The following is a 26982-nucleotide window of genomic DNA, read 5'->3' on the forward strand; positions in this document are numbered from 1 at the left end:
TGAATCTGTAGATCATTTTGGATAGTACACACATTTTCACAATATTGATTCTTTCAATCCATAAATACAGGATATCTTTATATTTATCTATGTTCTCTTCCACTTCTTTCATCAGTGTTTTATAGTCTTCAGATGGTTTTACAATTTTAAGTGACTGAAAAAATATTTCATTGCCTGGGTTTAATATATACCCACGTATTTTATTTTTTGTTGTTGATACTGTAAATTGAATTGTTTTCTTAATTTCCTTTTTGACTAGTTTGTTATTAGTGTACAGAAATGCTACTAATTTCTTATGTTGATTTTGTATTCTGGGACTTAAAGCACAGGCAAAAACCACCAGAAAAACAGACAAATGGATGGCATCAAACTAAAAAGCACAGCAAAGGAAGCAATTAACAAGGCGAAGAGAACCTACAAAAATGGAAGAAAATATTAGCAAAGCATATATCTGTTAAGGGGTAATATATAAGAACTCAACCCAATAGCAAGAAAACAACCTGATTGAAAAATGGGCAATAAACCTAAACATTTGTTATCCGTGTCTTTCAAAAGAAGACCTACAAAAAAAAGGCAAACAGGTACATGAAAAAAATGCTCAGCATCACTAATCAATAGGAAAATGCAAACTAAAACTGCAAGGAGAAGTCACCTCATACCTGTTACAAAAGCCTTTAGCAAAAAGATGAAAGATGACAGCTATTTGTGAGGATGCAGAGAAAAGGAAAATCTACACAGTTAGTAGAGATGTAAATTAATACAGCCATTATGGAAAACGGTATGGAGGTTTCTCAAAAAACTAAAAATAAAACCATCCTATGGCCCAGTAATCCCACTTCTGGGTATTTAACCAAAGGAACTGAAATAAATATGACAAAGGGATATCTGCACTGCCATGTTCACTGCAGCACTATTCACAATAGCCAAGATATGGAATCAACATAAATGGCCATCAACGGATAAACTGATTTTTTTAATGCTACATATATATATATATATATATATGTAGATGTATATATATATATATGTATATGTATACATCTACATATATATGTATATATACATATATATGTATATAGGTATTTTTTATATATACCTATATATATATACACACACACACACACACACACACAACTATTCAGCCTTAAAAAGGAAAAAAAAAATTGTCATTTTGCAACAACATAGATTAACCTGGAAGATATTATACTAAGTGAAATAAGCCAGGCACACAAAAATACACCATATGACCTCACTTGTATGTGAAATTTTAAAAAGCTGAACTTGTAGAAGCAGCACAGAATAATGGTTACCAGAGGCTAGAAAGGTGTGGAGGGAGGGAATGGAAAATTCTTGATCAAAGAGTACAGAGCTTCAGACACAGAGGTGGCATAAGAGTTGAGATCTATTGTAAAGTGACTAAAGTCAGTAATAATGTATTATGTGTTTCAAAATAACAGAGAGTAAATTTCAAATGTCTCACCATGAAAAATGATTGGTAAAAAAGATGACAGATATGCTAATTATCTTGATTTAATCATGCTACATTGTATACAAATATCAAGACATCATGCTGCACCCCATAAATGTATACAATTATGATTTGTCAATTAAAAATAATAGTAATTTTTAAATAATAGAGTATACAACACAAAACTGTTTTACCAAATTCTAAAAATATATTGTCAGCAATAAAAATAAATTGTAGTATATTGTTCATAAAACTGAAATTACTATATAGCAATTAATTGCCTGAATTAAGAATTGTAGAACTTAAAATATAAAACTCTCCCAGCCCCAGTCAGGAGCCTCATGCCTGTGCTGTACAGTCCAGGCTGCTGTTTGGCCCTGCAGCGAGTGAAGGAGGCCTCTTAACTATAGTCTCTGTTTTACGTTAAATCTTTTATTCTTTTCTTCTCCTGTGTGGCCCAGTGCCACGTGAGCTATGGTGGGACGCCTGGAGGTTCAACCCAGATTGCTGATGTTATTGGTGGGAAAGATGAAAGAGGCAGAAAGATCCCAGAATATCTAATCCATTTTAATAGCTGGAACAGAAGCTGTGATAGATGGGTAGCCAAACATCATGTGGACTATGATACAGGTGCAAATCATGGATGATAGCATAAATTGGCAAGAAAAGCTGAAGGAAGCTCACCTGAGAAGCATGGTAAGAAAGAGGTGCTGCAGGCTGTCTGGCATCAACTGTGTCTAAAAAAGCCTCCCAGTTGAAGAGAAAGTTGAAAACGCTGAAAATTCAATAAGCAGTTCTCCAACAGTAGTGAAGACAATGATGAAAAATAAGAAAGTGTTACTAAAGAAAAGACTGAAGTGAAAGAACTGGAACTATAAACAAAAAGGGAAATTGAAGAAAGAATAATAACTATAGAAATCCCTGAAGTTCTGAACAAGCAGCTTGAGGGTGATCGTTACTACATTAACAGGAGGAAACAGTTAATGAAACTTCCATGACAGACCGACATTGTAATGATTTTGGAGTCCTACCAGAAGGGTTTTGCTATCAACGAAGCTTTTTCAGCCAGTGAGAGGCCTTGCCACCATCATACTATGCAGCACGCCAACATAAAGGTGTATTATATCCCAGCAGAAAATGCTGACCTTCGTAAGGAGATGGTGGATGAGTTAAGAATAACCTTTGATTACATTCCTCCATCAGTTTTAATCTATCCATGGGAATAAGCTCAGTATAAAAGGTGACTTCATCTGTTCTTTAAATTAAGGCAGGCGTCCCCAAACTGCGGCCCCCTGAGGCCATTTATCCAGCCCCCCGCCGCACTTCAGGAAGGGGTACCTCTTTCGTTGGTGGTCAGTGAGAGGAGCACAGTATGTGGCGGCCCTCCAACGGTCTGAGGGACAGTGAACTGGCCCCCTGTGTAAAAAGTCTGGGGACGCCTGAATTAAGGAAAGCACCACAGACACTAAAAGAAGCCAAGGGGAGCTCTCTCCCAGCCCACCTTTGTTGAATCCATCCATACCACAGTCCACAGAGAGTCAGACAGCCACAGCTGAACCAGCCACCCACAAAAGGCGAAAAGCCAAGCCGGAAACATTGCAGGCTCTGAGGCAGTCCATGCGTCACGCCACTAACTGCAAGAGGCTGGCTGGTTAACAGGCATCACTTCGCCCAAGTGCTAGCAGGAAGCTATATGAACCAGTATGCACAAGCTGCTCCTGCACTTGGAGAGGAAAACACCTGTGCATCATCTTCAATTATTCCTCTGCCTCCTAGCAAGGAAGAAAGTGCTGCATTTACTGGCTTTGAAGGGAAAATAACTAATGAAATAAATGAGGTCCTCTCGTGGAAGCTCGTGCCTGGTAATTACTGCCCAGGTAACCAGCCATTTCCACCCTCTTCACATTTACAGGGCACAACATTGGCTCTGACTGTTGGTAAAACTTCCAGAAATCCTTGGAAAGATGTCCTAATCTGAGAATAATCTGAAGGCTTTATTGAAACACTTTGATCACTTTCTCCAGTTTTTAGCAGAATACCATGATGATTTCTTCCCAGAGTAGGCTTATGTTGCTGCCCGTGAGGCATATTACAGCACCTAGAACCGCCCTCCCCCTACCCGCACCAGCAATTCATTAAAGTGTTGACGGTTCTGTAACAACTGCTCCATTTAGCTTTGCACTCTGGATTCCAGCTGTTCCAACTAACAAGGCGTGGGTCTTATTTACTCCCACCAACAAAAGCAATGCCCACCTGGGGGCTCTGGCAGAGGTGGTCCCTGTTGTTTGAGTTGCCCACATAACTGCAGTTATTATGTTAGGAATTACTTCCTGGGTGTCTGAAAGTGTTCTGACAAGACACCTGCTACTAGGCAGGCTATCTGACATGGCAGGAAAAAAGCGCAACAGTGTTCACAGTGAAATGTTAATGAAAGTGTACAGAGGTTAGGCCATTTCACTAAAAGTTGGAGTTAGTAAGCAGAAACCTCATTGTTTTGTTATTTGTTAGCATTAAACACATTTTTTTTTTTTTGCAAACTATTATTCTATCGATGAGGCTGAGCAACTCTGTCCAACAAGTTTTCGTTTATACTTGGAAACCACAAAATAGTCTCAAAGTATTCTAGAGAGAATTGATATTGATGGGGGAAAAAAATGCAGCTACACATTTGCTTCTAACAGTTCTCTATCTGTGAAACATTATTTTTGTTGACGTAAAAAAAGCACTGTCTTTTTTGTTTGAGATTTTCCAGCTATACTTTGTTGTGCAATGTTATGGTTTCCTTTCTGTAAAACATTTTTAAAAATGTTTTAACAAGCCTATCTTGTTTGGGAAAAAACTGAAAAAAAAAAAAAGAAAAAAGAAAAAAAAAAAAACCTGATGTGGTTTGGATCTTTGTCTCCACCAAATCTCCTGTCAAATTGTAACTCCAGTGTTGGAGGTAGGGTTTGGTAGAAAGTGACAAGATCATGAGGTGGATTTCTCATGAATGGTTTAGCACCATCCCCCTGCATACTGTCCTCATGATAGTAAGTTCTCATGAGATCTGGTCGTTTAAAAGTGTGTACGTATCATTCTTCCTCCATTCTCTTTAGCTCCTACTCTGCCTTGACCTTCCCCTGTGATTTTAAGCTTCCGGAGGCCTCCCTAGAAGTCAAACAGCTGCCAGGATCATGTTCCTGTACAGCCTACTATGAGCTAATCAAACTTCTTTTCTTTGTAAGTTATCCAGTCTCAGGTATTTCTTTATAGCAATACAAGAACGACTTAATACAAAAACTCTTCCAAACTTAATACTGAATAAAAGAAATTTTTAAAAGACTACAAATGGCAAACAAACCAAAAACATGCAAAACAATATGAAACTGAAATATTTTTAAAATGATACATGTATATATATACACGAAAAGTATTTACAGGCACAGGAATAATAATCACTAATTTTAGAATAGTGTCTAACTCTGATATGGTGGAATGGGAAAAGAAGATCACGAGGAAATTAAAAAATGGGCTTTCTTTTTGATCTGTGATACTCATATTATCCTCTATTTGTATGTCTGACATACCTCATAATAAAAAGGAAAGAAAATAACCACTGATCTACCACAGATAGAGTGGGAGAATACTTGTCTTCCTGTAGTGGACCTCATTATTAATCAAAGATACTAAAATGTTACCATGGTAACAAGCTCTGTTAACTATTAAAAATATATATGAATGTCCAAGCTTGAAAACAATAAAATTCTGCAACATATAAAAAATTAAGAGATACTGAATTTCAATATAATGCTTTCATGTTTAAACATAAGGTAACAAAATAATTTGACATTGTTTTCATTAACTAGTCCCATTTTTATATGCTAGGCAAAATCAAAGCTAAAATTAAGTATGATGTGCTTAGAATAGGGTTTAATATGTGAATCACATACCGTCAAGGTTGTCAATTCTTAGAACTCAAATCTATTTTCTCAGTTAGTATATAAATGTTGAAATACAAATATATACTTGTAGAAAAATATTCTGTGGGTTCCCTAACAGATTATAAAAAGCAGAAAATGGAATGTAGTAGTCAAGAAATAAGTACAAAAACCTCATGAGAAAAAGACCTAAAAAAATGATAAGAAACACTATGTTCAAGGATTAGAGATGCGATATTGTCAAAATATCCATTTTGTTCAAGATTATCCACAGATTCAATGAAATCCCAATCAAAATTATGAGAGGTGTTTTTAATAAAAACTAACCAGTTGATAATAAAATATACGGAAAATACAAAAAAAAATATAATAGTTTAAATCCTCTTTTTTTAAAAAGCAAAGTTAGAGGACTCATATTAATTGATTTGAAGATTCAGTATATAGCCACAGCAAACACGAGCATGGTAACTGGCATGACCATGGACAAAGAGATTAATAAATCAGAATAGAAATCCAGAAGTAAAATCTTGCATATGTTGTCAATTGATTTTCAACAAACATGCCAGGACACTGAATGGTGAAAGTCTTTTCAACACATGATGCTTTAATAATTGGATGAACAAATGAGAAAAAAAATCCAAAACTTGATTTCTACATCACAATTGTTCATAAAAGTTGATTTTTTTGAATCATAGAATTAAAAGTAAAAGCTGGCCCCCTGCGGTGGCTCACACCTGTAATTCCAGCACTTTGGGAGGCTGAGGCAAGCAGACCACCTGCGGTCGGGAGTTCAAGACTACCCTGACCAACATCGAGAAACTCCATCTCTATTAAAATACAAAATTAGCCGGCGTGATGGTGCATGCCTGTAATCCCAGCTACTCGGGAGGATGAGGCAGGAGAATCACTTGAACCAGGGAAGCGGAGGTTCCTGCTTGATCCTGGGAGGCGGATTCTTGTGGTGAGCCGAGACTGTGCCATTGCACTCCAGCCTGGGCAACAAGAGCAAAACTCAACCTCCAAAAAAAAAAAACAAAAGCTAAACTATAAGGCTTTTAGAGGAAAATATAGAAGGATATCCTGGATTTCTTAGAGAAGTCACAAAAAGCACTAATCATGAAAGCACTAATCATTAAAAAATGATAAACTTGAACTTACCAAGGCTGTAAAATTTTGTTCTTTAGAAGACATTGTTATGAAAAAGGAAAACCAAGGAAAAGACTAAGAAAATATATTCTCCACAAATACAGTTGACTTGTATTCAAAATATATAACTCTTAACAATTCAATAAAAGACAAACCACAGGTATAAAATAGGCAAAAGACCTTCAAGTCTTTCAAGACATTTCACAAAGGAAGGTATCTGAAATGCCAAAAGGATGAAAAGATTATTATTATTTGTTACCGAGAAACACAAATTAAAACAAGAATGAGATATCATTTCAAGCTTAGTAAAACAGATAAAATGAATACACCTAATATTGGCAAAGATATGAATGGAACAATGTAATTCTCATTGCAACACATATTGCTGGTGGGAGTGTTAAATCATATAACCACTTGGAAAAAAGATCTAGTAGATTTTACAAAGTTAAACATACACCTACCTCATAATATCAATTCCACTTTTAAATATGTATTCAATAGAAATGAATATTTATGTCCACAAAGGCTTGTAAAAGAATGTTATAGCAGGTTTAAACACAATAGCCCCAAAATAGAAACAATACAAAAGTCCATCAACAGTAGAATGAAGAAATAAACTGTACTGTATCCATACAATTGAATGCTATTTGCCAGTTAAAAATGATAAACTACTGATACAACACAAATGATTTCAAAAACATTGTGTAAAACACTAGACACTGATAAATACATATATACATTCAGAGAATTAAAAGGCCAATACCAGAAGGTTATACACTACATGATTATTTATATAACATTTTTGAAATGACAAAATTGGAGAAACAGAGATATTAGTGTTGCCAGTGGTTAAGACTTGGGGTTAGAGTGGATGGGGAGGAAGAAGCAGAAGGAAAGTAAATGTGGGCATAAAAAAAAACACAAAGGATTCTTACAGTCATGAAATTGTTCTGTATCTTGACTATGGTGGTAGGCACATGAATCTACACATGTGATAAGACTACATACAATTAAATACATACAAACACAAATGAACACCAGTAAAGCAGGGGAAATCCGAACAAGATATATGTATTGTATCAATGTCAGTATTCTGGTCAGAGTATCGTATTACAGTTTCATTAGATGCTATCATTAAGAAAAACTGCGAAGAAGATACATAAGATCTTTCTGTATTATTTTGTACAACTGAACGTGCATCTACATAATTTATCTCAGAAGAAAATGTTTAATTAAAAGAAAGTAAAATTTAAAAAATCACCATATATATGACCTCTACTTTTCATGCACATCTTTCTCCAAAAACAGATTTTCATGTCCATCTTTCTCCAAAAACTTTTCATGTCCCTGACCACATTCAGATATAAACAATTTTAAAGTGTAAGACTAATGTTACATTTCTAAATGTCAGATTCTTGACTAAAATAGACTACAAAAATTAAAACTCTTATTACAAAGCTGTCACTAATCTAATACTATTTGGACAAAAGTGCTATTATTTAAAAAGATTCCTGATACTTACATTTCTGAAGAATTTTGATTACTCCCTCATGTCTTAAAAGATAAAGCAGTATCTGAAGTTTCCAAGCTCTTCTCTAACTAGGCCTTGGAATCATTTTTCTACTTCATCATCAAGAAAAATAAGCATCCCTATTATATTTGACCACCCTGCCATAAAAAAAACATGTGAGCCAACTTTTTTCCTTTCCTATCAATATGAGGTTAATGCAGTTCCAGTAGAATCTCAACATAAATGGACAAAAAAGTGTTACTAAAAGCCTGATATTTTAAAAAATTAGAATTCATATGGGAAATTTAGAAGAAATTTTATTAAGGAAACTCTGAAAAAAAACGGATAAAGTTTTTTTTTCTTAATCTAAAACTTTTATCTTGTTTTCCATACTGTGCATTTAAGGATGTTCTGAAGAACAGCCTTTGTACATAAAGCACTGAAATGAGGATTCAGAGTTTAAGTGTAGCATTGACTTTACAAGTAAACTATTGTAAACATCCTTTCCACACTGCACCTCTTGGGACACTCAGAGAATGTACTGAATTAACTCTTTAGAATATATCAAAGAATATTTGATTTGATCTAAAACACTTGAACTGATTGAACAACAACAAAAATTAACTCCTCTTACTTGCATAAAGTGGCTATGTATGGAAAGATTAATGTAGTAACCATAAATCTTAACGTTATTTCCCAATTTTTCTATTTCCTTGCAAACACTTGAGACTTGTTAAAAATAATCATTTAACCCAATTATCTCACGTTTAATATTTAGCCATTTTCTTTATGAACCACAAGACAAATACTGAAAAAATGTAAGTCACAGTCTATTATTTAAATGATCCAATAAGTCTTTACACTGAGTTTATCTAATATAGTTTTGGATGTCAGAAGCTACGACTGGCCAAATTTCTTCTATTCAATTTATCACTATGTTATAAGAAACCCCATTAAATTCATAATTTTATACAATAAATAAAAACAAAGCTCTATTCTAACATATGTTGCTGGAGCAGCCAAAGTGTTGTAACAAAGATGCTCAAATTGCGGGAAAAAAAAATGATTTGGGGATATTTTAAATTTTTAAAAACCCCTTGAACAAAACAGAATTTACACTATACTGTGTTAAGTATTCCTTCCTCTTAAATTACTAAAGTTATCCTTCTGTAGTTATAATGTTGAACTCCAAATACAATTTCTTGTCCCCCACCTATAAAACATTGTTAAGATCACCCAGTGCATTCTTCTGTCTCATGTAAACACGAAATACTTTAAGCAAAATTCCATTATTTTTGCAGCAGCTTTCAGATTTCATTTCCATTCTTAAATTTTACAATTTAATCTACACCAAACAAACATCACCAAAGTAAAAATGTACTAAGAATTTTATTGTATTGATTTGTACAAAAATATACAAATACAACCTAGATGTTTCATATGTTGTCAATATAACCAACTGGCCCTTACAGATTATATTTTAATTTCTTTCTTGATTTACTAGTAAAGTATCACTTTTTTAGCAATTCAGAATTTTTACATTAATATTTCCATTAAACTACTAGTGGCTTTTATGCTAATGAGAACACGTCTATTTAAATGTTCCTTAAAAAAAGATCTTGGTGCCCCTCAGCTCTAAACTGCAAGATTCTAGAAATAGTCTATCAGTAGTGTTGCTACACAGTCTGACAGTTCTACTGTCAATGTAGTACGTACTGTAGTAAATGACTAGCGAGCAATGCAATGACCAGCAACACTACATAAAAAATGAACAGGTTGATCCCTTAAGTAAGGTTTTCTAAGCACTTTATAGGACCAGTCCATTATTTAAAAACTACAACAAGTAAATTGCCAGCATTCTTCACTGAAGTTTAATTTTTCTTCTCTAGGTCTCATTCTCTGCCACAAACCAAATAAATAAGAGTTTGATGGAACCATTCATCCTTATTTTGAAAAGCATATTTAAAAAAATTAGAGGAAATTCAATGGATATTCCATAAATCAGTGATTCTGAAGGAGAGCATTTTCATGTATACGAGAATGAAGCTGAAAGGTGAAGGAGCAATTCTTACCTGGAATGCAAGGAATTTTCTTTAAAAGGCTCAACTTTACCTAATACTCTAATTTAATAAAAAACTAAATTAGTCCTAAATTGCCTTAAGACAAGGAGGACAAAAGAAATAAAATTTTGTTTAATGGGTTTACACACTAACAATATGTTACCATGGGTACTTGGAAAGTCTCTATAAGCCTCTAAGGAACAAGATATTGATAAAGCACTGAAATGAGTATTTCAGTTCTGGTGGAAGACTATGACTAGATCAAATAACTTCTTGAGGTAGCCAGTGGTACCACTATTTTGTCCTTCTAAAATCCTTCACTTTTCAACCCAGCACTCCATTATCCCACAACTTAGAAGGTGAGAAGAAATTAAAAATTAAAATATAGATGATAGGTGTTTCGATATCCAAAATTGAGGGACAAAAGAGCAAACAATTAGGAAACAATTAACTCAGGCTACAGGGTAGGAGTGAGGGAAAACAGGGCACTTTGGGAGCCTAAGGTGGGCAGATCATGAGGTCAGGAGATCAAAACCATCCTGGCTAACACGGTGAAACCCGGTCTCTACTAAAAATACAAAAAATTAGTCAGGCGTGGTGGCATGCGCCTGTGGTTCCAGCTGCTAGGGAAGCTGTGGCAGGAGAATTGCTTGAACCAGGGAGGCGGAGGTTGCAGTGAGCCGAGATCTCACCACTGCACTCCGGCCTGGCGACAGAGTGAGACTCTGTCTCAAAAAAAGAGAAAGAAAGAATCCAAGAGCTTTAGGTCAGTGTAAGAAACAACTATATTAAGTGATAGTTCAGAAAGTGAAATCCTGTTCTCTGATTCTGTTCTTTACTCAGTACTTGATTAAATTCCTGAATTCTCCTTTCTCATCCAAAGTCTCAACCTTCAAATAGAAAATATTAAAATTACATACACCCATCACTGGCCTCATCATTCATTCTCCATGAATGGCATAATAGCAATGAGGATAGTATTTTTTAATTTATATATTTTGAACATTGTAAATATGATCGAGTTTTAATAAGGGATACTTTAACAGAAAACAATTCTAGTCCAGTGTGTTCTGGAATAGTAGCCCCAAAATAACTAGTCCAAATAATATGTTCAAATATTCAAAGACAACATTAAATTATTTTCTAAAATACTTGGAAGACATACGTCTCCAAATAGGCATCTCAAATGAGTTAATGTATATTACAGAACAAAACATATACTCTAAACAGTAACCCTCAATCAGGGGTGACTATGTCACCCATAGGAAACATAGCATTGTCTGGAAACATTTTTGGTTATTACATTTCCAAGGGTGCCACTGGTATCTAGTGGGTATAGAAGTCAGGGATGGTGCAGAATATCCAACAATATATAAGACAGAATTATGTGGCCCAAAATGTCATGCGATGGTCTAAATACCATGCTTGAAAGGAATACTGAACACTATCATTTATTTTATTTTGTTTTTATTTGCTGCTGGAACCACTGTGTTGCAGTCTGTTATTAGAATCTGTCAAGATGATAAGAATGACCCTGTTTAGTGAAATCCTAGAGGAACTATATTTGCAGGAAAAACAGAAAGATAAAGTTCACTGAGAATGCTTAAGTGGTTATGTTTAACATAATCCACTACAGCTGATGGCTCAGAAAGAAATAAGTTGCTTTAAAAATGAAACTAGCAATAACACTGCATAGGTTCAATTTTATTTATAATCTGGAATTAACAGGGTTTTTCCTCTTAAACCAGATGGATTTCCTTGAACTACTAAAAACAAGCATTGGATGTCAAGGCAAAAAAAAAAATGCAGAAATAAAATTCTGATCAGCATTCCCTAAAGTGATTTTGTCAAAACAAAATATATATATAATGTTCTTCCATAATACCTTTTCAAAATTAATAATCTTTCACTCTACTAAACACATGCTTGAAAATGGCATTGACTGTAATATACTATAGCTGCTTTTTATTGAAAGGAATCATTTTTTCAGAACATGCCCCAAACTAAAATATAGGGCAAAAGAAAGCCAAGAGAATTAAATTTTCACTCAATGTTTCACATAAAAACTGGAAAGATAACATTTCACCAGTCTGAATACTTTAGAAGTCTCTAATCCAGAAATAGCCCAACTGGAAGGAATCTTAGAAATCATCATAAGCTAGACCTTTCAAAGGAGGGTACTTATATATATAAGCATGTATAGTGGTAAGCTAAGAAGCAGTCAAATGAAAAAATAAGCACAGTAGGTCTTAGTAGATGAGCAACTTAGCCTAATAACTAGGAGGAGGAGAGGTAAATAAACAGAATATATTGTGGAGTAGAATGTCAAACTTACAAAACTTTTAAATCTAAAATAAGAGATGTAAAGTAGATTTTCCTTTGGTAGCTGGTTGCTTTGGGCTAGAATTTTCAGATATATGAATTCACACTTTTCTTCTACTGCAGGGATGTAGCTGGACAAACTGAGAACTCCTCAGAAGATATTAAAGAACCTTTTGATTTAAAACACCCTAATTGATTTTAAAAAATTAACTGCTTCCTTATTTGCATAAAATAGCCATTTTATAAAAAGACCGATGTGGTAACAAAAATCTTGATTAATTCATTAGTTTTCTATCTGCTTGCAAGTACTTGAGACTTGTTAAACATAATCTTATCCATGGGAGGCTGAGGCAGGAGAATCACTCGAACCCAGGAAGCAGAGGTTGCAGTGAGCCAAGATCACGCCACTGCACTCCAGCCTGGGCAACAGAGAGAGACTCCATCTCCCAAAAACCAATAATAATAATAATAATAATAATAAATAGTCTTATCTGGCCAGGCACAGTAGCTCATGCTGTAATCCCAGCACTTTGGGAGGTAGAGGCAGGCAGATCACAAGGTCAAGAAATGGAGACTATCCTGGCCAACATGATGAACCCCGTCTCTACTAAAAATACAAAAATTAGCTGGGCATGAGGGCATGAGCCCGTAGTCCTAGCACTTTGGGAGATTGAGATGGGCAGATCGCTTGAGCTTACAAGTTTGAGACCAGTGTGGGCCATGTGGCAAAACCCAGTCTCTACAAAAAATATAAAAACTAGCAGGGCAGGTGAGCCTGGGAGGCAGAGGTTGCAGTAAGCTGAGATTGCACCACTGCACTCCAGCCTGGGCAACAGACTGAGAAGAGTGAGACTCTGTCTCAAAAAAAATGACAAAAACTATTAGAACCTAGAGATGATGGACAGAAAGAAATTCTGCCTTATTTCAAATTGATTTTTTCAGAAACTATTTACTTAGCAATTAGACAAATTTACATATACAAGAAGACATTATTTCAGCTCTACCCAAGCTTAGAATCTAGTTGGGAAATAAGATAACATACCAAACATAAAATGTAAATAAAACAAACTTATTCACTCACTATATACTGAATACCTGTTGCACATACCTGTATTTTCAACCAGGGTTCCTCATCTGAACCACAAAGCACAAAAAATTATTTGAGTCACTATCTTTCCGATTCTTCCAATATAATACATTACTGCTTTTCTATGCACAGAATAGAAGGAAATGCAGTAAGAAACTGCCAAGAAGGAAAACTGCAGAGAAAGAGATATTTTTTGTTTTCAATAAACTGGTTACAAGGATATGTAAGTAAACCAAACATTAAGGTACAGCTTTGGGAGTATTGAGAAATGACCCCAAAAAACCATACCCTATGTGAAACAAGTAAATAATTTAATCAGGGCAAAAATCTAAAGAAGAAAACTTTATTTTAGTTGAGATAGTAAGCACCTTAAAAGGAATGCATGCTTTAAATATTTGGAAAGTAGATAGAAAAGGATAAAATAAAAAGTCTTGTAAGAGTTGATAGGCATTTATATAAAGACCTAAACAGGAAATTAGCTGATACTTGAAAGCTGATATGTCTGTTTCCTCCCACAAGTGATCTTTTCTCTAAGAGAAACTAACAAAAAACATTTTGACTAGGTCCTTGCCAATCATGGAAAATAATGCTAAGGGAACTAAATAATAACTCTCCCCTGAGATGTCAGATTTAAGTTGAGATTTTAGCTTGAGCCACAGATATATACAGATAAGAATTATACTCCTAAGGTTGCTTTGAGTAATACAGTTCACAAAATTACCTTTGATGGAGAGGTACAATTTACCTAGGAGGTAGTATTCTGAAGAACAATGAAAACAGTTTGTTTCACTAAGTTAGACAGGATATGAGCAGTTGCAAAGGACGAAATGTATGGATTTTATCTGAGAGTCTGCGCAATTTATAGAGAATGAGTGAAAGAAGACAAAATTAGCAAGAAAACACTCAAAGTATCCCACCAATTCTGTGATTGATGGTGAGAAGTTAGTCTCAAGTAAGGTAAGTAGAAATAAAATGCAAAAGAATTTAAGAGAATCTTGGCCAGGCACAGTGGCTCATGCCTGTAATTCCAACATTTGGGAGGCCCAGGTGAGAGAATTGCTTAAACCCAGGAGTTTGAACCCACCCTGAGCAATATGTTGAAACTATATATTTTTTTCTTAAAGGAGAGAATTTCAAAGAATTTTAAGATCTGTTAACTAATTGGCTTAGCAGTAAAGCATAGATTAAAATATCAGGGGCTGATATCCAGAATCTACAATGAACTAAAACAGATCTACAAGAAAAAAACAAACAAGCCCATTCAAAAATGGGTGAAGGATATGAACAGATACTTTACAAAAGAAGACATACAGGAGGCCAACAAACATATGAAAAAATGCTCATCTTCACTGGTCATTAGAGAAATGCAAATCAAAACCACATTGAGATACCATCTCACACCAGTTAGAATGGCGATCATTAAAAAATCTGGAAACAACAGATGCTGGAGAGGATGTGGAGAAATAGGAACACTTTTACACTGTTGATGAGAATGTAAATTAATTCAACCATTGTGGAAGACAGTGTGGCGATTCCTCAAGGACCTAAAAATAGAAATCCCATTTGACCCAGCAATCCCATTACTGGGTATATATCCAAAGGATTATAAATCATTCTACTATAAGGACACATGCAAACGAATGTTCATAGCAATATTGTTTACGATAGCAAAGATCTGGAACCAACCCAAATGCCCAACGATGATAGACTGGATAGGGGAAATGTGGTACATATACACCATGGAATATTACGCAGCCATCAAAAACGATGAGTTCACGTCCTTTGTAGGGACATGGATGAACCTGGAAACCATCATTCTCAGCAAACTGACACAAGAGCAGAAAATCAAACACCACATATTCTCACTCATAGGCGGGTGTTGAACAATGAGAACACATGGACACAGGGAGGGGAGCACTACACACTGGGGTCCATTGGGGGGGAAATGGGGGAGGGACGGGGGTGGGGGGGTGGGAAGAGATAGCATGGGGAGAAATGACAGATACAGGCGAGGGGACGGAAGGCAGACCACACTGCCATGTGTGTACCTATGCAACAATCTTGCATGTTCTTCACATGTACCCCAAAACCTAAAATGCAATAAAAAAAAATAATAAAATATATATATATATATATATGTCATTAGCCAGGTGAGAACAATAATGCTAGCTTACCTGTTCGGAACCTAAATGAAAATCAGATTAAGAAAAGTGTTTTAGACTTAATCCAAAAGATATCTTAATATTACTATACAGTGGAAGGAGAATGAAGAGCCTTTAACTAAAAGTGAAATGTCAAAATACAACAATTTTTAAAACCATATATAATCTCTGTAATGTAATCCACAAAACTGATTGCATTATAGTAACAAATCTTAAAATTCCCCTCAATATATAAACAATTGGTTCTCTTCTTTAGAATGCAAGATTCAAGGTAATCTATACCCTTGTGCTCTATCACTTGAAATACAGGATCAACAAAAGCACTGAAAATGTATTTTACAATTAATATCCTTTAAATTAAATAGCTGTATATGTGCTTTCGAACTTTCTTGGAAGCAGGATATTTTTTTCTTTCTTTCAAACAAAATCTCAGGAAGTAGTCTAACAAATAAATCAGAAAAAAAAGGCAGAGCTAAGAAATCTTTCAGTTCTGCAAGCAAAATTTTAAAATAAAATTAAATGGGAAAAGGAACACAGTGTATTACTTTGGTCCAGTGGAATAAAATCTGCATGACTAACACTAGAGTTAAATTAGCTATCTGATTGATAGATGAAAATATACAAGTGAAATGGGCAGTACTTAAAAGCTGAACGGAATAAATAGGCTAATACTTGGTTAGAGTAAATAGGTACCCAATAATTATTTACTTCATCAGTTTGAGAAAGTGAAAATCGTCATGAGAGATTGTAATAGATTAACTTTAATTACTTTCCCATGTTCATACCGCTGCTTTGCTTCTAAGCCTAGGTTTCAGAAAGAGTTTGATCAACTGCTGAGCTTTAAAGATCTACTGCTTTTATCTTTTAGTAAAGCTTCTGTCTACAAAGACCTACCCCAAGAATCATGGAGTATGAACTACAGGATTGCTCATGTCTGGATGCTTGTAACTCAGCCTGCATTCATTACTTCACCCCATTAACATTCCACGCTGGGAGTCCTTTGCCAGTTTTATGAGGCGAAACCACAAAATGTCAGGTTAACAAAATCCTCACATAGCAATTTCACCTTAAAATGTTGCCTGTCAAGAACTTACTTCCAAGATAGTCAATAAATCATTTATAAAGCAGGTTGCAAGTCAAATAATTGCAATATTTTGCATCACAGCACAATCAAGATTAATCAAAATACAAGCTAATTATTTAGAACCACAACCTTATTGGGGAGGAGGAATACAGCACTATCTTTTCAAGTGTACTTGGTAGCCTATCTAAGTTTTAATTGTGCTTAGATAGTAGCCTATCTAAGTTATACTTAACTATCACTCCCATTTCCAATTATTTAGACATTTGATTTGAGATGGCATGATACAATAGAGAGCTTTGGGGATATAAACACATTGGTTCAATGCCTGGTTGTGCCACTTATTAGTTATGTGTCTTTGAGATGGTTAATATGCCGTATGGCAATATATTGCCTAAGCCTCTTTTCTCAATATAAAAATGAAGGAGTTCTTTCTTCACTGGGCTATTCTGAGTTTTTAAAGATGTAAGAAAATAAGCACCAACCATAGTGTCTGGTAATAATGTTCAATAATTGTTGGTTTCCTTCCCTCTATCCTTTGTTGAGACAGAAAATGACCAGCTTTCGTTGAGCCACTGTTTAAAACTCTTTCTGCTCCCTGAGAGGATTATTAAGAAATCTTCTTCTACAACTACTGTCAGGCAGCTAAGAGCGTCAGGATAGGTATGAAAGAAAAAACAAAAGGGAGTTTGTTCTGTATACATCAGCAAATACATATCTGTTAAACACATCTACCTGTACTTCCTCCCTTGCTCAACAAGAATGACAGAATATGAACTGGCCAAGCCTGTCTACCGCACCCTCCAGGCTGACAATCTTGATTGGTCATTTCTAGTATTTGGCTCTCTTACGATAATTATTAAATAATGTTGGATAACTATGTCTAAGCAAGTATCTAATATAGAATCCCTCCTCCTTAAATTCATTTTGACACTCTCTTATTGACCATTCTACAGACGTTCCAAAGAAGCTTCACAGTGGACCTGAACAATTCCTAAATCACCAAAATGAACAGAAATTAATCCCAGCAAATCCTGAAATCTGTTCTGGGCTGCAGAGTCAGTTGCCAGAGAGCTCCTTTATTAAATAAGTCTTTAACTATTTAATGGGTAACCAGTAAGTACCAGGCGCATGTCTTTCTCAGGACTATCATCAGGATTTGAGGCAGATGACCACTTTTTAAGGCCTGAGACTATCTCTACTAGGAAAAAAAAAAATGGGTAGAAAAGGTAAGGACCTCAAACCATATAATAGTCTAGGGAATTGACATGAAAGCAGGTCAAATTCACATTGTCCAGCACTAGTTTCCCAAAGAAAAGTAATTCACATTCTGATAACTGTTGTATTCTTTTCTGATAAAAATTATTTGTACATCTTTTGTGACAGTACAGAGTACAGAAGATAACACACATCAGAAAGAACTATCAAGGAATTAAGACAATGGTATTTAAGAACTATACTTTGGGGCCGGGTGCGGTGGCTCACGCCTGTAACCCCAGCACTTTGGGAGGCTGAGGCAGGTGGATCACGAGGTCAAGAGATCAAGACCATCCTGGTCAACATGGTGAAACCCCGTCTCTACTAAAAATACAAAACATTAGCTGGGTATGGTGGCATGTGCCTGTAATCCCAGCTACTCAGGAGGCTGAGGCAGGAGAATTGCCTGAACCCGGGAGGCGGAGATTGCGGTGGGCTGAGATCGCGCCATTGCACTCCAGCCTGGGTAACAAGAATGAAACTCCTTCTCAGGGGGGGAAAAAAAAGAACTATATGTTTTCCTTGTGTCCTTGTTTCTATTCTAATGATGGTTATTCCTTTTCCTTGCATCCATTCCAGTTTCTTCAAATTCCTTTATAAATGCAGATACAAAACTGAACAGGGTAAGAAAAGAAAACAAGGTTCTTGTAATAGCTAAGTCTTTGCATGTTTATACTTGCCATCACCAGACAAAAATACAAAAAACTTTGACACAGACATGTGAATTGCATTCATATTAAATTCTCAATTCAACATATAAAGAGCAGTCACACTCTCAATCTCATAAGCAAAATAAGTCTAATGACCAACCCTCAAATTAAAAATGTACTTTTATTTTCCTCCCTTATTCTCTTAAGGAAAGATTGGTAGAAAAAATTTATATGCAAAATTACACTCATGGCTCCAGAGCAACATAAAGAGCAGCAGCATACTCTTGAGTTACTGAAAACAATCAGAATCTCTATTCAGGAAAAAATTACTAGCCTTAACTAAATGAAAATATTAGTGATCTAGTAAAACATAAATCTTGCAATTCAGTCTGATCTTACTAACTGAATACATTTTCATAGAGCATTTATACATTTTAATGATGCCCTTAACTCTGAAGTATTCCACGAAAAAGGTGGCTCTATACTATTAGTAAACAGCAGTCAATTACAAATGGCTTTGGGAAAAGAACAAAGTTACACAAAGGAAAAGGCAAAAGCAAGGGCACAAACAACAAGGCTGCTTATCTGAAGGATACAACTAAAGGAACACATGGTCTTGTATTTGGCCAGTGAGCAAATGGGTGTCTAATTTTATCGCATTCTCTAACACCTAATAGCAGCTTGTTTGGTTTCCTATAATAATTGTGACACAAAAGGCAATTTATATTTATAAATTCCCAGGAATTTATATTTTGATACAACAACTCAAAGAAAACAGGTCTCACTTTCTTCCCACATAGTCTAAGTTTTGGAACTCTTTATTCCCAAAGAGATAGAAATGAGACTGAAGAGAACTAAATATGAATTATAGTTAAATGACAATGTTCTCAATATCCCGTAACACATTTCTCATATGGTAGAAGTTAAATGGTTCATAAGCTTACTAAGCAAAAATAATGTTACATGTAAGTAAAATAAAATTACAAATGTTATTCAAATACAAATTTAAAATTCACCTTCTAAGCCTTGGAAATAAATAAATCATTTCTCTCATGTACTTACATTTTTAAGAAATAATTATCAGAGAATAGATAAAAATATTGCTTAAACTTTTTTTAGGAAATAATCATGTCCTTTATCTAATATAGTCATCTATATTAATTATTTAAGCACATTTCAAAATTGTTAAGTAGGCCAGGCACAGTGGCTCATACCTGAAATCCCAACATTTTGGGAGGCTGAGGTGGGGAAATCACTTGAGGTCAGGAAGTCGAGACCAACCTGGCCAACACAGTGAAATCCCATCTCTACAACAATACAAAAATTAGTTGGGAATGGTGGTGTGCGCTGTAATCCTAGTTGCTCAGGAAGCTGAGGCAGGAAAATGGCTTGAACCTGAGAGGCGGAGGCTCCAGTGAGCCAAGGCTCCAGTGAGCCAAGATCGCACCACTGCACTCTAGTCAGGGCAACAGAGCAAGACTCCATCTCAAAAAAAAAAAGAAAGAAAATTGTGAGTAAAAATATCTTCAGCTTCTAAAACAATCTAAAATCATCTGAACCAATCTAAATTACAATCTGATAGATTTTTCAGTAATTTATAGAATGTTCCAGAATCTGACTCTGGTACTACAGTCTGTAACTGACAATAGTTACTTTTCTTGTAGAGTGACTGAATATTTAAGAAGACAACTGTTGGTAAATCAAATGAATGCTAAATATTTGTTTAGTTTTAAAGATTTCAGCACTCACTGGCTCAAAACCAAACTAAAACTGAGTAACCAAGGTCTAAGACAAGCAGATTTGTAAAAGCAGCAATGCCTGACCCAAAGGTGACCTAGAAGAATAAAAAGAAGAGAAAGTAAGTAGAAAATTTTAGCTTGTTCACACTGTGAATATCAAAGCAAAGTGACCACTTTCAATATTCTTATTCAGGCTGGGCACGATGGCTCACATCTGTAATTCTAGCACTTTGGGAGGTGGAGGCAGGTGGATCACAAGGTCAGGAGTTCGAGAGCAGCCTGGCCAATATGGTGAAATGCCACCTCTACTATAAAATATAAAAATTAGGCAGGCGTGGTGGCAGGTGCCTATAGTACTAGCAACTCAGGAGGCTAAGGCAGGAGAATAGCTGGAAGCTGGGAGGTGGAGGTTGCAGTTAGCTGAGATCAAGCCACTGTACTCCAGCTTGGGCGACAGAGAAAAAAAGAAAAAAAAAAACTCTTATTCATAATAATCATCATATATTTGCATTAAAATTTTAATAAACATCTATCTGGGAAAAACTTCAACACTTGTAAGGTTCACCACTCTATAAAACACAGAGCAGAATTTACTGATTAAATGCTTTCTCTGTCAAATAAATGACAATTTATAAAGGAAGACTAGGTGTCCCTTCTGACATTTTCAAAGTAATAAGTCTCATTAAAATTTCCAGAAGTAACTATTATATCTTTTTTTTTCTTTTTTTGAGATGGAGTCTCGCTCTGTCACCAGGTTGGAGTGTAGTGGCATGATCTCGGCTTACTGCAATCTCCGCCTCCCATGTTCAAGTGATTCTCCTGCCTCAGCCTCCCACATAGCTGGAAATACAGGCATATGCCACCACGCCCAGCTAATTTTTGTATTTTTTTTTTTTAGTAGAAATAAGATTTCATCATGTTGGCCAGGATGGACTCGATCTCTTCACCTGTGATCTGCCCACCTTAGCCTCCCAAAGTGCTGGGATTACAGGCCTGAGCCACCACTCCTGGTCACTATTCTATCTTATATTAGTAAATGGTTTGAATTAACTACAATGAAAATTAAATAAGTAACAGAACAAAGATAGCAAATATTTACTAAGTAAACGAAATATATTAACAATAATTGGCCTAAATCACAAGAAGAGGAAAATGAAGATTGAGGAAGAGGAAGAAATTACTGATACTGTATTTTAAAAATTAGTGTAACAAAGATCAGGATTCCCAGGAGAAGGAGGTCCTTGGTCTTTTACATAGCCTCTACTATCCATCCTGATATTAGCAAAACAATATAAATAAATAAGAAAAAAAATTAGGATTCTGGGAAACGAGTGTGTGTGCTTATTAAGGCAGAGCCTCATCCCACAAATCCCTTTCAAATGGAAAGCAAATCATCATATTTCTAATTTAATAAGGTCCTAGAAACTGAAGACCACAATTCCAAAGAACAAGCATTCTCAGCTAAGATTTCCAAGTTCTAAAACATTGAAAGGAAAGACACAGATGATACCCCTGGTGCCTATTATAAACAATCACTCCTTCACATGCTTTTAATATTGGAACACAGTGTGACATATATGAGTTAAATAACAAGAGTAAGCATGTATTTATTAAGTCACTACTAGTGATGAAAAGGTTAAAAGAGTATAGTCCCATCCCACATGAAGCACATGTCAGGTACCTAAAATATGTTATATTATTTAATCCATAAAGTAACTTGTGAAATATTATCATCCCAGTTTTCCAGATAGGAAACTAAGACTGTAAAAGGTCAATTATCTTGTCCAATATCAAAACTGCAGTAAAAAGGCAGTAAGTAGAAGAAATAAAAATCAAACTCAAGACTGTGACTCTTATCTCTAGACTTTTCTTTGTTCTACAGCCAGTCAATCTATATAAAAGTTGCACCACACTCTAGGGACATTTTTAAAAATTAGCGTTTCTGGTTGTCACAATGATTAGGAAACATTACTGACATTAACCATCAACCAAGAATAATGAAGTTGTTCAATGCCCAAAACAATCCTTTTACAACAAAGAATCATCCTACATCCTGAACAATTTTCAAATATCTCCTAGACTTCCATGTAAGTGGAAAACCTTGATAATTACTTGAACTTAGACTGTAACTCAATTTTACATCTAAACACAAAGTGGTTTTCACCCACTTATTAGACCCAGAAAGTTCCCGAAATTTATCTCTCAGCAATACAGGAGAAAAATTTTATATCATTTGGCATTTGACAAAGACACGTTTACCATTTTAGAAAATCATATCACTCATGGCTATTTCATCTGAGGGCTTTCATTGCCAATATGCAACACATATGCACAGGTAAGACTTGTAACTGTCCAGTACAACACATGTGGTAGGTTGAGTATCTTACCTGAATACTTCATCAGGTCTTTTAATCTAGTTATGCTGTAAATATCAAAATGTGTGTTTCTAATAAAAATTACTTTCCTTTTATGTTTCCCTTAATAAGATTATGATATTATATAGGTTTCTTTATAAACAATAGCTTAGAAAAGTACAATTATAAATTTTATTTCAAGATAGTAAATACATGTTATAAAAAGGGATATTATATTTGATAGGGTTGAGAGCCACTATAGTACACTATTGTGCCCTAATTGTAACAATAACTAGACTTTCTTTGGCCTTAAAATGTCACACCTGAACAATCTCAATGACAAGATTCTTCTCTCATAAACACTTCCATGTAAGTTATTCTCAATGACAGGATATTTTCTTATATTAAAGGTCCTTACTCCATAATTTAAATTTGTTTATTCTTTTCTTCATCTTAAAATGAGATCTACTACACAGGACAGGAATAGATAAACTGGAAGTACCATAAAGAGTTTATATTTTTATCAATGGAATTTATTCATCAATATCTCTCTTTTACATACCATATTACCCAGTAAGTAGTCAATGAATATTTGTTTACAGAATAATTTATTGCACAGCATTGTTATTCAACATCAGTATACTCGTGAACTGAATAAACACATCAACCATTTTATGAATGTTTACTACTCAAAATATTCTTTTGACTGTTTATGTAGACTCAAATATTACCCCATCCAATAAAAAATTCAAAAATAATGCATAATTTGCAAAGGCAATAAATTAGGGCAAGAACACAATGGCATAAGCTTACTATCTGAGTTTGAAAACTACTGTCAAGGTTTTAAATGTTAACAGTGAATTCGTTTTCTAAAGGCTCCCTAATGGTCCCAACCCCCCAAAAAAACACACAGTTGTTTGGAATAAACACACACAGAAACATACATATATATATATATATAAATCAGGTATCCCCAACTAGTTTGTGATTTTATAGTACCTTGGTGCATACACCTATTTTGGTGACAAAACTTTTTAAAACAATGAATTGAGTAATTCATATGCTATTACAAATCCTCATTAATGATGAACAAGTCCTTCAGTAACTCTCACTACTAAGAGAAGTACCACTGTTTAAGTAACAACCGAATGGTTCAGGTTCAGGCTCCGTAGACCTTTTTTTTTTATTATTCAAGATATTTTTGTTATACCAAGGTAAATCCACATACATCTTCATATACTATGGTGTATTTTTACAAGTTACCACTTCAAATTAAGGGAGGACTGAGAAGAAGGAACGGTTACCCTAGAGGATTGAAGTTAACATATAACTTATTAAAAATAAAATGAATTTTATGGCTACACACACATGCACAGACACACAAATGTATATGAAAACCTAAAATTGTGGAAATAGTAACATTATTAAACTATATTCAGTAATTGCATAGTATTATTACTATACATTTTTTGTAATTTGTATGCATATTTCAAAATGGCTAGAAGATTTTCAGTATTGTCATCACAAAGAAATGACAAGTGTTTGAGGTGATGGATATGCTAATTACTGTGATTTAATTATTATACAATGTATACATGTATTGAAACATCACACTGTACCGCATAAATAAATACAAAGTTTAAAAAAAATAACCTTTCTCTACAGTTCAGATCCATAGCTACTCACTAAATAATCATGTAAGATATGATACCATGTTGGCTTGCCGGATCTGTGGTAATATCAAAGAGGTCTTGCTTATAAATAGAGCATGAGATACAGTAGACGAACTCATTGTAACTTTGAGCCACAAAAGATGTTCCTACAAAGGCCATTATATGCCACCTGTGAAGCAGCCCCAAGGCTATGCACCATTTCTTATAGCTTGCATGTAGTTCCTTTTCAGTAATATCATTTGTTTCTGTATTTCATAATATCAAGATTCAACATTATTTTATATATCACTAAAACAGAAAAAGAAGAGTACAAAAATCGTATGCATTAGAAAAGTACTGCATAAAGATCGCACATCAAAGCTACTGGTATAACAGGAAATAAGAAATAAAACCACAAGAGAAGGGCTTCACGATGGCTGGCTAGAGGCATCTGGTACTCCTCTCCTTCACAAAGAAGAACCTAGTGAGTAAATAATCATTTTTCAAATAGATTATCTAAGAAAGAACAATGGAATTCAACAAGAAGTGAGAAAAAACACAAGATAAAGGATAGATAAAAGAACCAAACAGAAATTCTGGAAATAAAAAAATTACTGAATAAAATTAAAAATATACTTGGAAGTTTCAATAATAGACTAAATCAAGGAGAAGAAAAAAATTCAGAACTTAAAGACAGATCTTTTAAAATAACCAATCAGAAAAAAAAAAAAGAGAGAGAGAGAATTTTTAAAAACTGATAAAGCCTGCATGAGACATAGGCCATCACAAAACAACCAAGTATTTGAATTTTCAGTGTCCCAGAAGAGAAGGAGAAAACAAACGGAATAAAGCTATTTAATGAAATAGTAGCTGAAAACTTCTAAAGTCTGGCAAGACATTTAGATATAAAGATACAGGATGCTAGAGATTCCCAAACATATACAATTCAAAAGAGTCTTCTCCATAGCACATTACAGTCAGACTAACAGTAGATTTTACAGCAGAGACCTTATACAGGCCAGAAGAGAATAAAATGATATATGTAGTGTTAAAAGGGGAGAAGAAAACCCTAGAAGACAAGAATACTATACCCATCAAAGTTACCTTTCATAAAAGAAGGAGAAATAGTCTTTTCCAGAAAAAGCTTAAGGAATTCATCACCACTAGACTAGTCCTACAATAAATGTTTAAGGGAGTCCTATACCTAGAAGTGAAAGGATGGTATCTACCATCATGAAAACACATGAAAGTATAAAAAGTAGAGCAAACACAGACAAATAATGAAGATAAATGACTCAAGTTTTACCACTATAGAAAATTACCAAACCACAATGATAAACAATAGGAAAGAAACAAACAAAGGACATACAAAACAATCAGAAATCAATTAATTAAAAAATGACATGACTAAGTCCTTACATATTAATAATAACCTTGGCGCTGGGCATGGTGGCTCATGCCTGTAATTCCAGCACTGTGGAAGCTGAGGCAAGTGGATTACCTGAGGTCAGGAGTTCAGAACAGCCTGGCTAACATGGTGAAACCCCATCTCTACTAAAAATACAAAAAAATTAGCTGGGCATGGTGGCAGGTACCTGTAATTCCAGCTGCTTGGGAGGCTGATGCAGAATTGCCTGAACCCAGGAGGCAAAGGCTGCAGTGAGCTGAGATCATGCTATTGCACTCCAGCCTAGGCAACAAGAGGACAAGAGTGAGACTCCATCTCCAAAAATAAAAACTAAAAATAAAACCTGGAATGTAAACAGATTCACTTAAAAAACAGAGGCTGGCTGAATGGATTGGAAAAAAAAAAAAAACATGACCTAACTATATGCTGCCTAAAAGAAACTCATCTCACCTGTAAAGACACATAAAGATGGAAAAATAAAGTGATGGAAAAAAATACTCCATGCAAATTGAAACAAGAAAAGAACAGGAACAGCTATACTTACAATAAATAAAAAAGGCTTTAAGTCAAAACCAGTAAAAAGAGATAAAGAAGGTTATTATATAATAATAAAGGGATCAACCCAGCAAGAGGATATATTATTTAACAATTCTAAACATATATTCACCCAACATCAAGCAACCAGATATATAAAGCAAATATCATTAGCTCTAAAATTAGAGATAGTCTGGTTGTAGTGGTTATCGCATGTAATCCTAGTACTTACAGAGGCCAAGGCAGGAGGATTGCTTGAGGCCAGGAGTTTGAGACCAGCCTGGACAACACAGCAAGACTCCATCTCTAGAAAAAATTTAAAGGGTAGCCAGGCACAGTGATGCACACCTGTAGTCCCAGCTACTTGAAAGGCTGAGGTAGGGTCATCACTTGAGCCCAGGAGCTGGATAATACAGTGAGCCATAGTCAAACAATACCACTCTGGCCTGGGCAATGGAGGAAAACCCTCTCTCCTTAAAAATAAAAAAGTAAGAGATAGACTCCAATACAGTTATAGTTAGAGACTTCATTACCCCACTCTCAGCATGAGACACTCATCTAGACAGAAAATTAACAATGAAGCAGTAGCTGAAAACTGCTATTTAATGAAATAGTAGCCAAAACTTCTGAAGTCT

The 26982-nt window shown here is 35.0% G+C and overlaps 1 protein-coding gene and 2 pseudogenes across 10 annotated transcripts in view; 2 read left to right on the plus strand and 1 right to left on the minus strand.

The window, feature by feature from the left end:
- VPS13B (vacuolar protein sorting 13 homolog B) overlaps positions 1-26982 on the minus strand; it is an 805060-nt gene that overhangs the window by 505925 nt on the left and 272153 nt on the right. The window lies entirely within an intron of this gene.
- On the plus strand, positions 693-2712 carry LOC141579906 (MSL complex subunit 3 pseudogene; annotated as a pseudogene).
- Positions 2912-3570, plus strand: LOC104650090 (MSL complex subunit 3 pseudogene; annotated as a pseudogene).

Source organism: Saimiri boliviensis, chromosome 15 (genome assembly GCF_048565385.1).
Source record: "Saimiri boliviensis isolate mSaiBol1 chromosome 15, mSaiBol1.pri, whole genome shotgun sequence".
Taxonomy (NCBI): domain Eukaryota; kingdom Metazoa; phylum Chordata; class Mammalia; order Primates; family Cebidae; genus Saimiri; species Saimiri boliviensis.